Source organism: Lepidochelys kempii, chromosome 2, assembly GCF_965140265.1.
Source record: "Lepidochelys kempii isolate rLepKem1 chromosome 2, rLepKem1.hap2, whole genome shotgun sequence".
NCBI lineage: Eukaryota > Metazoa > Chordata > Testudines > Cheloniidae > Lepidochelys > Lepidochelys kempii.
The window spans coordinates 65,860,517-65,875,949 of NC_133257.1; the positions used below are offsets into that span (position 1 = coordinate 65,860,517).

General features: G+C 44.0%; 1 protein-coding gene across 2 annotated transcripts in view; it reads left to right on the plus strand.

Moving 5' to 3' along the window:
* CA8 (carbonic anhydrase 8) overlaps positions 1 to 15,433 on the plus strand; it is a 118,895-nt gene that overhangs the window by 46,363 nt on the left and 57,099 nt on the right. Inside the window, exon 1 of one of the 2 annotated variants that reach the window (XM_073331073.1) lies at positions 15,119 to 15,182. The exons of the other annotated variant lie outside the window; for it this stretch is intronic. The gene's annotated coding sequence lies outside the window, so the exon portion shown is untranslated. Of the gene's footprint in view, positions 1 to 15,118; positions 15,183 to 15,433 lie in introns of those variants that run through there. 2 annotated transcript variants of the gene reach the window in all.

A 15,433-nucleotide genomic window follows, 5' to 3' on the forward strand; every position in this document is an offset into this window, starting at 1 on the left:
TCCTTAGAAGTTTTTAAGGTCAGGCTTGACAAAGCCCTGGCTGGGATGATTTAATTGGGGATTGGTCCTGCTTTGAGCAGGGGGTTGGACTAGATGACCTCCTGAGATCCCTTCCAACCCTGATATTCTATGATTCTATGAAGGGGAAACTCAGAGGAGAGAAAGCTGGTCATAGCTACTGAGACATGTTTCTCTCAGAGGCTTTGCGGATTCTTACGGTTCACTAACCATGCCCAAATTAGAGATTGGTACCAGCGATTTTATTGTGATATTTACTCTACTTACTGCAATGTATTGCAGCGCATTACATCAAACGAAGGTCTAAAGGATGGTTGCACACCTGAAAACATATTTATGCATTTTCCATGCCCTCTGAACCTTCCAAGACCTGATCCTAAAAGGTACCGATCCGCCTCACTGAAATCAAAGGGAAGAGAGAAATTCAGCAAAAATCTTCCCCTTTTGGTGATTTGAAACTGCTGTTTCCTGGTGGGTCATAAGATACTGATGCTGAAATGTGTCATTGGCTGGCCGCACTTCACTTTGGTCCAGTGGGGTTTGGGTGGAAACTTCTGCATTTGGTGTGTGGGTGGAATATTTTATTTATTTATTTATTTATATATAAATGGCAGCTGTTTGCAGCTGCTCAGAGTTTTGGAATGCTTGGAGTAGTCCCTCTGCAATTCCGAAAGCGCATATGCATATATATGTGGAAGATCTGAGTTTTTAAAGCTTTGATATCACAGAACAAAACTCTTTAGTGATTCTTTTTACGGCAGATTTGATTTTAAGATAGAGATTAACATCTTCTTGTGTTCCTGTCTGGTAAAAAATCTGGCACAGTTGTCATAAATTTTCTTGCGCTTTAAAAACAATGATGATTAATCATGAGTTATAGTATAAAGGGAGGCATTGTACTCCATTGAAAATGGCACTGGACCAGGACTTGATAGACTTGCATTCTATCCCTGTCCACTTTGTCATAACATGTCACCTGTCTCAGTTTCCCCATCTGTGAAATGAAACATCTATAAATTCATGCTAACTCAACATTACCATTCTCACTTCTCTCTTGCCACCTGACTGTGAAAACCTCCTTAGGGGAATTCAGCTGCCAGTGGCTGGCACTACAATCCCTTCTCGCCAGGTTTTGCATGCTAGAAGAGTAGACTTATTTACTAACGTATTTCTTCTAATGTATATACATTACAACAAAAATGTTGAAGAAAAGTGTGAAGTGCTTTTTATATGGGCTAAAGCCCTGATCATACAGATCAGAATGAAACCAGCAGCTTTTCAAAATATGACCAACTACAAATAAAAACTAAGCCCTGTCAGGAGCCAATGTGCAGCAGAGCCTGTCTCTGGGCAACCTGACTGAATGCAGCTGATTCTGAAAGAAGCTGTCTGATTGACTGCACCACCAGATCGGTTGCAGGAGTCAGCAGGCTGATACCTAAGCAGCAGCAGCAGCAGCAGCAGCAGTCCAGTGGCTTACGAAGATGAGTGGTGCGAAATATGCAAAGCTAAAGAAACAGTTGGGCATCTGCTATGGGAATGCAGGGAGAATTAGAAAGAAAGAAAGAAAGGTTCTTTATGAAGAATGGAGATGCCTCAAGGTGAAAGAATACAGTCTGACAGGATTGGTGAGAGTACTGGGGAAAAATATGGGTAGCATTAAAGAAAGCACTACTGCGGTTTTCTTAAGAATACAGGACAGAGTAAGAGGATGTGGATTTTTGAATATGTTAAAGCTGCGGTAAGGTGGTAGTCATAGCCTCACAGGCTGAGGCTGCTGCACCATAAAACGTCAGGAAAAGAAAGAAAAAGAAAGTCGAGCAGTTGCTCAACACAGTCCTAGCTCACAGCTGTGCTTTGTCCTGTTTCTAGCCTTGTTCCATTCCCAGCCTGTACCCGCTTCTTGCTCCAGGCCCCAGCTTCTTTCTGACTCCTGGCTCAGACCCTTGGCTCTGCCTTCTGACTGTGACTCCAGTTAACCTTTGCACTGAGGCTTCAGCTTCTGACTCTTGGCTCTGATCCTTGGCTTTGCTCCTACTCTCCCCCGCCCTCCAGTCTGGATCCAGCTGTAACTGGTAGGCCAGGCTCTTGCTCCAACCATTAGGCAAGACTGCCCATGACCTAGTTGCTGGTAGTTTGAATAGCACAAGAAATTAAACATGAGTGGTGTGATAGACCCAGGCCAGCTGGGTACAGCAGAGTAGCATTATTGGGATCCAGGAAGTGCTAAAGGACCCCCCCCCAGCCTAAGAGGGGGATCCACAGGACCTGGAAAACCAAATAATTATGGGGGACAACTAATGAAATAACAGGGACAGGAGTGTGGTCAAAGGGTCAAACGAAGGGAACCAGATGGGGACACCGAGCAGAGAACCCCGGACAGCGCCCACTGGTCCTCGAAGGCATCAAGGGAGTCAGTGGACGCCGCCCAGAGGAACTCTGCCTAGAGGCGTGAATGGACGGAGGATCGGAAATAGGCCCCACAGTCACAGGAGACTCCATCAGCCAACCTCCTCACCCTGGTTTTATAGATGGCCACTTTAGCCAGGGCCAGGAGGAGGTTGACCAGGAGGTCCCGTGACTTAGTGGGGCCATGGATAGGGAGTGCATAGATAAGGAGATGAGGGGAAAAGTGCAACCAAAATCTTAACAAAGGTTTGTGAGGAGCTGAAATAGGGGCTGCAGCCTGGCACGCTCCAGGTATATATGTGCCAGGGTTTCCCTCATGCCGCAAAAGGGGCAGGTATCTGGGATGGGGTGAACTGCGCCAAGTACATGCCCGTGCTCAAGGCCCGGTGAAGGAGCTGCCAACTGATATCCCCGGCGGGCCTCCGGACCAGGGTGGAATATAGGCTGGCCCACCAGGGCTCCTCACCCTCTAGAGGTGGCAGGAGGTCCTGCCACTTTGTGTCAGGGCACGATGTGAGGGTGAGGACGTGAAGGGTGTGGAGCATGAGCGTGTATAGATGTTTCCTTGGTGCAGTCTGGAAATGGACTTGCAGCCGGCTCACGGTGAAGGGATGGGGGGGTGTCGGTCGGATCCACGGGGCAGGGGCCTGATGAAAAGGTCCAGAGAGTCTGGGGTGGAGGGTGGGCGGGGCGCACCCTCTCTTAGGACCCGGTCGAGGTAAACCCGAGCAGCGGGCGGCAAAGCGGCCCTCACCTCCTGAAGTACGCTCCAGGGAGTACAAGGCCTGGAGAGCGCTGTGCACTGAGTGAGCGTTAGGGGATCCAGCCAGTCTCCCTGGTCATGGTGCAGGAGGTCTCCGACTCTGGTGAATTCTGCCAGAACCAACCTCTGGCGCACCGAGGGGGACTCCCCACCTGCACACAGAGCTGGGGGTTGTGTAGCAGGGGCTCCGCGAGGAGATCTGCCCCCACGGTGGCCGCCACGGACCTGATTACTGAGAACAGTTTCCAGGTCCAGAGGAGGTCCTGGTAGAAGACCGGCAGCCCAGAGAGGTCTCGCGGAAGACCTCTCAGATGGAGATAAAGGAGCTGCTGGTCATATCGGAGCCCTTGGAAGCAGCGCAGGAAGACATGCACCAGTACGCTCCATGCCGGATGACCTGCACCATAAAGGAGCCTCTGCAGGGCCTGGAGGCAGAAGACGTGGACCTAAGTGTGGAGACGCTTCAGGCCCTGACCTCCATCCTCCCGGGGTAGATGGAGAACCCCTGCAGAGACCCAGTGCAGTCGTAACCAGAAGAACTCCAGAATCGATGTCCGGAGGTTGGCCAGGAAACCCGGGGCTGGGACCAGGGTGTTGAGATGGTACCAGAGCATGGACAGGACTAGTTGATTAAGCACCAGCGCTCTCCCTCGAAGGGAGAAGCACCGGAGTAGTCCTGTCCATTTCCGGAGCTGCTCTAGCACCCTGTCCTCTAAACTGTGCCAGTTCTCCGGCGGAGACGGATGTGTGGCAGAAAGGTAAACGCCGAGATAGAGCAGATATAAAAGGGCTCACTCCAGTCAGGCAGGGAGGAGCCAGAGGAGAGGAAGTATGGCTGAAGGGCTGGTTAATGAAGACACCCTCAAGTCATTGGTAAGGGAAATCTAAGGTAAGGGTGAAGAAGGGAGAAGCAGGAGAGCTGTGGGGAAGTGGCCCAGGAAAACGTAACAACTCTGGCAGTGAAAGGTTGGGTGCCAACAGCTGCTACCATTAGGGTCCCTGGGCCGGAATCCAGAATAGAGGGCGGGCCTGGGTTTCCCTCCCCAACCGACCACTGCAGAAACACCTCCTGGGAGGGGAAAACAGGCCCTTGTCAGAACAGGGGGCTAAACTGTTTTGGCATGAGGCTGTAGGAGCAACAGAGACTGTGGGAATTCTCTCACCAAACTCCATTGCTGGCTTATGATGAAAAGGGCTCAGTAGACTGTATCCCTGGCCCTACAGAGAGAAGGGCTACATGGAGGGTTGCAGTGAGCCTCTGAAGCTAGCATAAACTGCCTGGAAGCGTGAGACCTATGGGAACAAGGTCGGAGCTCTGCCACAGTGGGTAGGGGGCCGGACTGCCCTTCAGATTCCATAAGGGCAGCTGTGCTCTTGCTAGATATTTTGGGAATCCTGCAGAATCTATGGGCCCTGATTATGGCCATGTGGATACAAACTGCAGCCCTGCAGCCTTACCATCCAGCCTGTATCTCCCCCTCCAGCTTCTAGGGAGCCGGAGATTCCAGTGTCAGGTAAGTTTGACAGGAACCGTAACAAGTTCTGCAGTTTTATGAACCAGCACCAGCTACTGTTCATGCGATATCCCCATCCATTCTCCAGATGTTAACTGGAGAGGCCCTGGCATCATGCTTCAGGTTTATGCCTATATTGTGGGGAATCTGGACACTATGCCATGGATTGCCCCACTAAGAACTGGGTCTTGTCTCAACCAGAAAGACTGCAGGCCTCAGCCCTGATGCAGGGGGTCGTCTTGACTCCGGGGCACTTTATCTACCAGTATTCTCGCTATGTGTGGCCACTATGCCAGCACCATCCAACTTCCCCTTGGCTTACAACATCCCACCATCTCAGAGGTCGAACTGAGGGTGCTTGTGGATTCAGAGGGCCTCCAACAATTTCATGGACTTAGGCTTTGCCCTGGTTCACAACATTCCAATTCAGTGCAAGAGCACCCCTATTTTGGTGGAGTTTATCAGTGGATCCCCCTTAGCCTCTGGCCTGATAATTTATCAAATGGCACCCTTGATTGTTATCATGCTCCAGGGTCACAGGACCTACAGTTCGGTCTGATCCATACATCTGACTCTCCCATTATCCTTGTTGTTTCCTGGCTCATCACCCATGATCTATGCATTGACTGGGGGCCAGGCACTGTCCTGTTTGCATTGAGACTCTGCTGTCAATTTTGCCTCTTAAAATCATGTCCCGGACCAGAAGCCCCCCACAATCTCCACCACCTATCTGTGAATTCAGAGACCTCAGGATGTACTCTGAGGAGCCATCCCTTCTCAACAGCTTCAGGAATTGTGGTGAAATACTGAGATTACACTGATGTTTTGATAGGAAGAGGGCTGATACCTTGTCACCGCATCACAGTTATGATTGTCCAATTGACTTGCAATCTGGAGCTGAGTTCCCTGTTGGCTTTATGTACTCCCTTTTGGAACGTGAATTCCAGATGCTCCAGGAGTACCTCTGCGAGAAACTGGAGAAAGAGTTCATTTGCCCCTCCACTTCTCTGGCAGTGGCTCCAATCATCTCTGTGGCAAAGAAGGATGGCTCTTTATGTCCCTGTGTTGACTACTGAGCTCTGAACAAAGTGATGGCCTGAAATCACTACTCCTTGCCACTTATTAATAAACTCTGAGAGGCTCTGTTCAACCAAGATTGTTAGTAAGTGGGATCTTTGAAGGGGCCTACAGTCTGGTCTGAACCAGGGAAAGGGACAAATGGAAGACTGTGTTCCACACCTGATACAGACATTTTCAATATTTTGTTATGCCTTTTGGGTTGTGTAATACTCCAGCCATGTTCCAGAATTTTGTCAATGTTATCTTCTGGAACATATTGGACCAGTTTGTGATTATTTATTTGGATGTTATTCTTGTTTGCCACGTTCTCAGCAGACTCTGCCAAAACCATCTTTATGCCCAACTGGAGAAATGTGAGTTTGACATAAGAATGACCATATGAGTCAGACCAATGGTCCATCTAGCCCAGTATCCAGTGTCTCACTGTGGCCAGTGCCAGATGCTTCTGGTAGTTGGAGGGTTAGGGTTAGTGACACCTGGAGCATGGCGTTGCATCTCTGACCATCTTGGCTACTAGCCATTGATGGACCTGTTCTTTATGAACTTATCTAATTCTTTTCTGAACCCAGTTATATTTTTGGCTTTCAGAACATCCCATAGGAATGAGCTCCACAGGCTGACTGTGCATCATGTGAAGAAGTACTTCCTTTTGTTTGTTTTATACTTGCTGCCTGTTAGTTTCATCGGGTGACCTCTGTTTCTTGTGTTATGTGAAGGGGTAAATAACACTTTCCTATTCACTTTTTTCCATTCCATTCATGATTTTATAGATCTTTATCATATCCCTCCTTAGTAGTCTTTTCTAAGATGAACAGTCGCAGTCTTTTTAATCTCTCCTCATATGGAAGCTGTTCCATATCCTTAATAATTTTCATTGCTCTTATCTGCACCTTTTCCAATTCTAATGTATCTATTTTGAGATGGGATGACCAGCACTGCATGCAGTATTTAAGGTGTTGGGCATATAATGGATTTATATAATGGCATTATGACATTATCTGTGTAGTTTCTACCCCTTTCCCAATGGTTCCTAACATTCTGTTAGCTTTTTTGACTGCTGCTGTACACTGAGAGAATGTTTTCAGAGAACTATCACAAAGACACAGCTGAGTTCCTTGGGGTGTATCACTTCCCCCGAAGAAATAACAATGGGCCCATGAAAGGTATCTGCCATCTCTGGATATAAGAGGCATTCAGTGATTTCTTGGGTTTACCAATTTCTGCAGGTGTTTTATCAAAGGATTCTCTGACCTAGTAGCCCTGATAATTGCGCTTCTCTGAAAGAGTTCACTTCATCTGGTCGCCAAGTGCATAGTTAGCATTTGATCAGCTAAAGAAATCTTTTACCTCTTTTTGGGCACCCAGGTCCTGCCATGCTCTTCACACTAGAGGCTTTGAACTTTGCCATCTGAGTCATTCTGTCACACATACAGGCCCTCATAATAATCCATTCCAGCCCTATGCCTTCTATTTGTGAAAACTAACCCCCACTGAGAAGAATTATGATACCTGGGATAAATTATGTGCAAGAAAAGTAGCATTTAAAGAATGGAGACACTTTCTGCAGAGAGCTTGGTCCCCAGTCCAGGTTCTTACCAACCACAAGAATCTGGAATATCTCTGAACTGCTCATAGAATTAACCAGCAACAGATCTGCTGGTTGCTTTTCTTTGACAGATTCAACTTCCTTGTCACCTATTGCACTGGATTACAGAATGGGAAGGCAGATGACCTATCATGCAAAGATGAATACTCTGAGTCAGATGCAGCTCTCTTGACTACCATTTTATGCCATCAAACGAAGATCTGATGTCTCTCCTCCAGTCCCTGCTTCCCCAAGACCTGCAAACTACTAAGATCTGTCAAATCCTAAATCCTCCTACTGTTCCACCTGGTTGGGGGCTTCATTTGAAGGATGGTCTACTTCATTATGGAAGGCACCTTTACATCCCAGAGGGCCAGCTCAGACTCAAGGTGTTAAAGTTGTGTCATAATACACTGTCTGCCAGTCGCTTCAGACACTCTAAGACCTAATATTACGGAATTTCTGGTGGCCAGTGTTGAGTACTGATGTCAAGAGGTAAATTTAGTTCATGAGATCTGTGCTGTCAGAGCAAGTGCCCATATGCCAAACCACTCAGTCTTCTCCAGGCTTTGCCTGTCTCATCTTGGCCCTCGTCCTTGCTGTCCTTCGATTTCATTGTCGAGCTAGTTTGCTCCCAGAATTGCATTGTCATCTTCATCACTGTCATTACAAGGCACATTTTATTTGAATTCGCTCCTCCCCAACCGCTCAGGCAATGGCCCACCTTTTTCTAGATGATGTTTTTTCACTCCATGTGCTGCCCACAGGAATAGTCTCAGCTTGAGGTCCACAATTCACTTCCTATTTTTGGTGCACACTTTCAGAAATGGAACTGTTTACCTCCTTGACCTATCACCCACAGACTAGGCAGAAAGAACAGAAGAACCAGATCCTCAGACAATACCACTGTTGCTTTCTCGGTTATCGTCAAGATGACTGGGACATCCTCCTGACATAAACAGAGACTGTTTACAACAACTCCACTCCATGCATCCACCCGACATAGTCCAGTCTATGCAAACTATGGATTCCACACTCTCCTTCACTTTGCTGCACCTACAGACTCCCAAGTCCCTGCCGCAGCAGATCTAGCAGCCCATCTTCACCAGGTACATCAAGAGCTTACCAAACACCTGGAAGCCACCAAGAAGGCATATAAACATCATGCCAACCCAAAAAGCCATGTCTTATCAACTCTGTCTGTAGGAGATAAGGTCTGACTGTCGTCAAAACACCTCAGATCAACTTCTCCTTTAGCCAAACTGTATCACCAGTACCTAGGGCTGTTTAACACCACGGAACAAAAAAATCCCGTAGCATTTAGGCTACAGTTGCCAGAATCCTTGGAGGTCCACCTGGTCTTTCATATGTTCCTTCTGAAACCTTATGCAGAAAATCCCTTTCCTGGCCACAGTGCTTCATCGTCACTTCCCACAGATGCCCAGGGCCAAGAGGAGTACAAGGTCTGGGAAATCCTACACTTCAAGGAAGTCTAAGCAAGCTCTGTTATCTGTGGGATTGGAAGGGCTATGGACTGCAAGAATGATCGTGGGATCCAGTAGAAAACATCCATGCTCCATGTATCTCATATGTGTCTTACATCAAAACCACCCCCTGAAACCAGGTCCCATGGCCCTTAGGAGTTGCCTTTGAAGGGGGGTACTGTCAGGAACCAGCCTGCAGCACAGCTAGTCTCAGGGCAACCTAATAAGCACATCTGATAGAAGCTGTCTGACTGCACCACCTGATTGCTTGCAGGAGTCAGCAGGCTGACACTTCAGTTCAGTAGCAACAGCAGTCTGGCAGCCACTCAAATCCTTCCTACCCACAGTTACGCTTGGTCCTGTCCCTGCCTCTGCAGTCTCTAGCCTCAGTCCAGCGACAGCTTGTACTTGATCTGGTCCCCACTTCTTGACTTCTGACTCTTGGCTCAGACCCTTGGCTGTGCCTTGTGACTGTGATTCCATTTAGCTCTTGGGCTTAGGCTTTGGCTTCTGACTCCTGGCTCTGACTCTTGGCTTTGCTCCTACACCTGCCTCATCTGGATCCAGTTCTAACTAATAGTTCAGATGCTTGCTCCAACCATTATGACAACCCTCCTCTCCCCCCTCCCCCATGGCAATCACTGAGATTGTCACTGACAATCCTCAATTGCCCACCATTCTGGCTTCAATAGAACTATGTTGATTTATACCAGATGGAAGTCTGGCCTATTGATCTTTGCAGCAGCATGACACGGTGATCTCAGTCTTTCCTGTCCTTTGACCACCTGGACACTCTATGAATGCTTTCTCCCTCTGGATGTTTATAGATATTGGTCTGAAATAGACATTGGTCTTATTGCTGTATCTTACTATTACTATGTTTTTTCTTGTTTATAGTTGGTGCTTCAAAAGAGCTAATTTCCCAGTGTTTAGGAAAATTATGAGCAACATTGACTGGGAGGAAAAATTTAGACAGGAATATATGTATGAAAATTGGAAGTTCTTTAAAAATTTATTAGATGGTTAACAAGCCACAATTTCACGGTGAAGAAGGAGGATAAGTTTGCTAAAGCCCATCCTGATTCAGTGGTGAAGTGCAGACAGCAATTAGAAAAAAACAATAAATACTAGAAAAAGGGGGGAATAGATAGCAATCAATATAAATCAGAAGGTATGAAGTGCAGAAAATTGATAAGGGAAGCTAAAGACATTGGGGAAATCCATGACTGGTGGGACTAAGACCATTAAGGAGGAATGTTTTTAAAGTATATTAGGAATGACAGAAATCCAAGCAATGATATTGGCCCATTACTATATGAAATGGTAAAACAGTTAATGATTAAGCTTGGAAGGATTAGATTTTTTTATTGGTAAAAATATTGGTGAACATCAATTTCATCATACACACACAAACCAACAAAAAGTATTTCCATCAATGATAACTGAAATTTACAGATAGGCAAAGTAAGAAAAATACTGCTTGAGAACTTATTAGAGTTTGATTTAAGGATATTTACTTTGTATATTTTGATATGTGATATTGACAATTTGTGCTGTAATGGTTATAAAGCTTTCATTTTTAAAATCTCAACATCTATTGTCATTAAATAATTATTGTCTAGCTCCCCCCCCCGATTTGCTGACACCAGCCCAACATCACACAAATGTGAAAATTTAAATAGATAAAAATTGAAAAAAAGTTTAAAATAAACATCAATATCCATCAAAATTATAAAAATAAAATTAAAAGACAAATTCTGCCAAGCCTAAAATGATGCAGAAAAGGCAGAATTGTTCAATAAATATTTCTGTTCTGTATTTGGAAAGAAGCAGGATGATGTACTAGTTTCATATGAGAATAATGAAGTGCTTTCTAGTCCAACATCTACTAGGGATAAACATTTTTAAATGAGCAGGCTAGGACAACTGGCAGCCAGGAATCCTAAATGAGTTGTCTGAGGAGATGTCTAGCCTGCTGATGTTAATTATTAATAAATATTAGAATAATATTAGAATAATAATATAATGATAATAATGGAGAAATTTCAGAAGACTGGAAGAGTGCTACTGTTGTGCCAATATTCAAAAAGGACAAGGGGACAACCCAAAACTATAGGCTGGTTGGCCTGACATCAATTCCACACAATATAAAGAAAAAGTTGGTACAGGATTGACTTTATAAAGATTTAAAGAATAGGGGTATAATTAATGCCATTCAATTTGGTTTTATATAGAATAGGTCTTGTCAAACAAAACTGATTTCATTCTTTGAGATTACAAATATGGTTGATAAGGTAGCTGCATTGATGTAATAGACTTAGGCTTTTTAAGGCATTTGACTTTATACCACATGACATTCCAATTAAAATATGAGCACTGTACAATATGAATAGCACACTCATTAAATGAATGGAGAACTGGCTCAATGACAGATCTCAAAACATAGTCAAAGGGGAATATCATTGGATGGAGCTGTTTTCCAGTGGGGTTCCATAAAGACCAGTGCTAGGCCCAGTGCTATTCAACATTTTCATCAGTGATCTGAAAATGAATGTAAAAATCATTGCTGATAAAATTTGCAGATTTAATGATTGGTAGGGTGATAAATAATGAGGTAGTCATACAGAGTGATCTGGATTGCTTGATAACCTGGGCCCATTCAAACAAAAGGTGTTTCAATGCAGAGTTATACATTTTAAGAACAAGGAATGCAGGCCATAATTTCAGAAGGATGGACTGTATCCTGGAAAGCAGTGACTCCAAAAAAGACTTGGGGATCATAGTGGAAAAGAAATTGAACATGAGCCCCCAGTGCTATGCTGTGCCAAAAAGAGCAAATGTGATCCTTGGATGTGTAAACAGAGGAGTAGTGAGTATGAGCAGGGAGGTGATTTTTCCTCTCTATACAGCATTGATGAAAGTGATACAACAATACTGGGCACAGTTCTGGTGTCCACATTTTAAAAAGGATGTGGAAAAATTGGAGAGAATGCAGAAAAGAGCAACCCAATAATAATAATAATAATAATAATAAAAAAAGAGCTAGAGAAAATGAGAGACTTAACAAGCTCAGTCTGTTTAACTTATCAAAAAGAAGACTGAGAAGTGACTTGATTACAGTGCTCAAATAAATTGATTGATGCTCAAATAAATTGGTTAGTCTCTAAGGTGCCACAAGTACTCCTTTTCTTTTTGCGAATACAGACTAACACGGCTGTTACTCTGAAACCTTGATTACAGTGTATAAGTGCCTCACAGGGAGAAATATCTGGTACTAAAGTGTTCTTTACTCTAGTGGAGAAAGGAGTAATATGAACAAGTACCTGGAGGCTGAAGGCAATAAAATTCAAATTAGACACAAATTTTCAACAGTGAAGGTGATTAAGCATTGGAAAAAGTAACACAGGAAGTGGTGGATTCTGCATCCCTAGATGGCTTCAGATCTGGACTAGATGCCTTTCTGGAAATTATGCTTTAGTCAAACCCAAGTTACTGGGCTCAGTAACTGGGTGAAATGCAATGCCCTGTGATATACAGGAGATCAGATTAGATGATCGAATAGTCCCTTCTAGCCTTAAATTCCATGAATACATGGTTTTATTGAAAAATATAAATAGTAAGATGGGCACTTTAGTCATCCCCACATGTTTACACACTGAAAAGTAAAATTAATGAAATGCAGAACTGAGCATCTCTTTGCTATCATTCTATACAATAGAAAATAAGGTTACCCCTAACCTCACTTGCTTTTTGTGCACTGCTTTCCTCTCTACATGTGCTCCACAAATGGATTCCCTTATACACCAACACTGTTCACCTTCCTCACATGAAAAATCCCAGTTTTTCAGCAGGATTGTTCATCTCAGTAAAATCAGGTAGGGTATGAGCCATTATATTTTCAAGAATTTTATCAGGGATAGAGGTCAGGTTAATTACTCAGATCATTCTTTTTCTTTTTAAACACTGGACCTATATTAATTTTCTCCCCCATCCTTGGCTGTTTCACCTGATTTCCATGATCTGTCAAACGTAATCACTACCGCTTCCTCTATTTCCTTTGCTAGGGCCTGATCCCAAGCCCATTGACTTCAGTGGAAAGCTCTGCGTGACTTCAATAGTTATTGGATGAGGCTCCCATAGTCTTTCAGGAATCCCACCTGGTCTTCAAGATTTGTATTAGTGAAGGTCAGGTGAATACTTTTTTACCACCTCCTTACTGACCTTTTTTTTCCTGCATGTCCTATTTTATTCCTTTTAATTTGGCTCTCTGTGTATCTCTAGTCCTTTTTTCCTTCCTATTAAAAATGAAGACCTATTTATGCAGGAGTTCTGCCATGTTAGAGCCCTTAGATATTGTTTTCTCTTCTGTGTTCCACAGAGATCCTATTTCATCCTCTGTCTGTCTTTTCCCCTGAATATATTAGGAAAAAACTCTTATCTCTCCATCATTCCTACAGTCAACAGGATTTTGGTGTATTTTTTTTTTTTTAGCTTCTTATTTTTTGATGGATGTTATGCATTCTGCATTTGGCATCACTCACGTAGAAATTCTACAAATGTAGGGCCTGATCCACTATCAACTGATGTTAGTGGAAAGGCTCAAATGGGCACCATTGGCTTATTCCCTTAATTTCTTTCGTATACCTCTTTTTAACCACATCAAGTGTTTTGTTACTATTTACGGTTTTCCTTTTGATTAGGATTGTTCCTTTTTAGGCTTGCGAGTAAACCTATCAACTTACAATTGGACTATGAATATATGTAAAGTGAAACGTGTAAGGGTTTTCAGGATCAGGGACTCTGGTTCAATTGGTTGGTAAAAATAGGAAGCCAATTTCTCTACCTACAGGATCCAAACAACACCTATTGACTTCCACAGGAGATACTCAGATTCTACATAGGAGAATCAGGCCTAAGAAACCAGTAATATTTCAATATATCATACACTGTAACCATTTTTAAGGGTTTTTTGTGTAGAACTTTGTAAAGTTTCATAGGAATGTTTCTCAATGGAACTTAAACTAACAGGCTTCATACAAAACCATGAAATATACGGGGGTGCTGAGTTAACTCTTTGTGAAATTTTCACAGAAGCTAATCCTGATAGCTAAAATGGTTGGTTTATTAAACAAAAAAACCTAACCAACCCCCCACCCCCCAAAAAACAAAGAAACAAAAAAAACCCCCAAACAGATGGCCCAATTTTGAATATTATCCGTATCTGGAACGCTTATACTGAAGGAAATGAGAATTCTCTGGGTAGTGGTCTTGCAGAGCTCTGGTCAACATACTAGGGCAGCCTTAGCCAGCACAAGCATGAAATATAAACACACATGGAACTTGTCACTGAGAAGCATTTCTCTTTAACTAACCGTAATCAGACTGTCTCCCTTTCTCCACCAGGGGGGTCAGGTTTTTATACCACCTGATCACAGCTTGTTTCTCCCATAATCCATTGTTCTAATCACAGAGAAAATTATGAACAACTATTGTCTTCCCCAAAGTGGTCCTGTTTTGTAGAACCTTCCCTAGAAATCAGCCATTTCTGTTGAACCTTTGCCCTTTAAAATGTGCAGCTAAATCTTCTACCTTATCATATTTAACCCCACAGTCTAACAGACAAATCGAGCAACATTTCTAATTATTCTCCTCAATCTGAATAAAACAAAACAAAACTACCCTCTATCCCCCCACAAAGCTTAGTTGAGGAAGCAACTTGGCAAGAAATCAAGAGAGAAACAGCCAGACAGTGTGTGAGAGAGGGATGGTGGCTAGCCAGCCTCAGACAGAGATAGTCAAAGCAAAAACAAAAAAAGCTATTCATTCAGAATTCCAGGTGCTCCTCACCCCCTTAGACTCTAAATTAGCTCTTTCTTTAGGTGGACATTTCAGCACAGCTGTCCAACATTACATCTACTACTCCTTGGGGCACTTCTCTTCTCCCTGAAGGCAGATATAAATCCCTAGTGTCTCCCTTCCACCCTCCATTAGGGGCCCCATTTCCAGGAATGCCTTAAAAAAGAAAAAGTAAATCATGAAGGAATCCCATTCCTATCACAAATCAATCCTATTTTTTCCTGAGAGTCAGAGGAATAGCTGTGACTTCTACAACCACCACCAAGCATTAGCGTGCTGGTTTCTGGGGCATGGGAGGGGGGCCCCAGGAAGTAAATTTTGTGGAAGAAGAGCTATACTTGACTTGTAAGGTATCCTTTTCCTCCTTTTCTCTTTCAGTGCCCTGCAGAGAAGGGGGTGGGGCTGGAGCAACAGAGAAGGCAGGGAGTGTTACAGTTGCTTTCTTCTAAGGCAGCACAAGGACCTTCACTGAAGTAAGGAAAACATTTTTATCACTAAAGCTATGCTGTCTGCTTCACTGTCCCAGCCCCATCCTGTCCTGCTTTCTGAGTCAATTGAAAGAAACAGTACACATAATATCATGTATTCACCCTTTTTTTCTGAATCAGCAAAATCGTTAACGAAAAATAACACTGATCCAAACTGGGGCCCCTGCTTTAATCCTGGGTGAGCTTTGGACTGTGTGCCAACACTGTAAGAAGAAATTTTGAGGCCTTTTAGGATT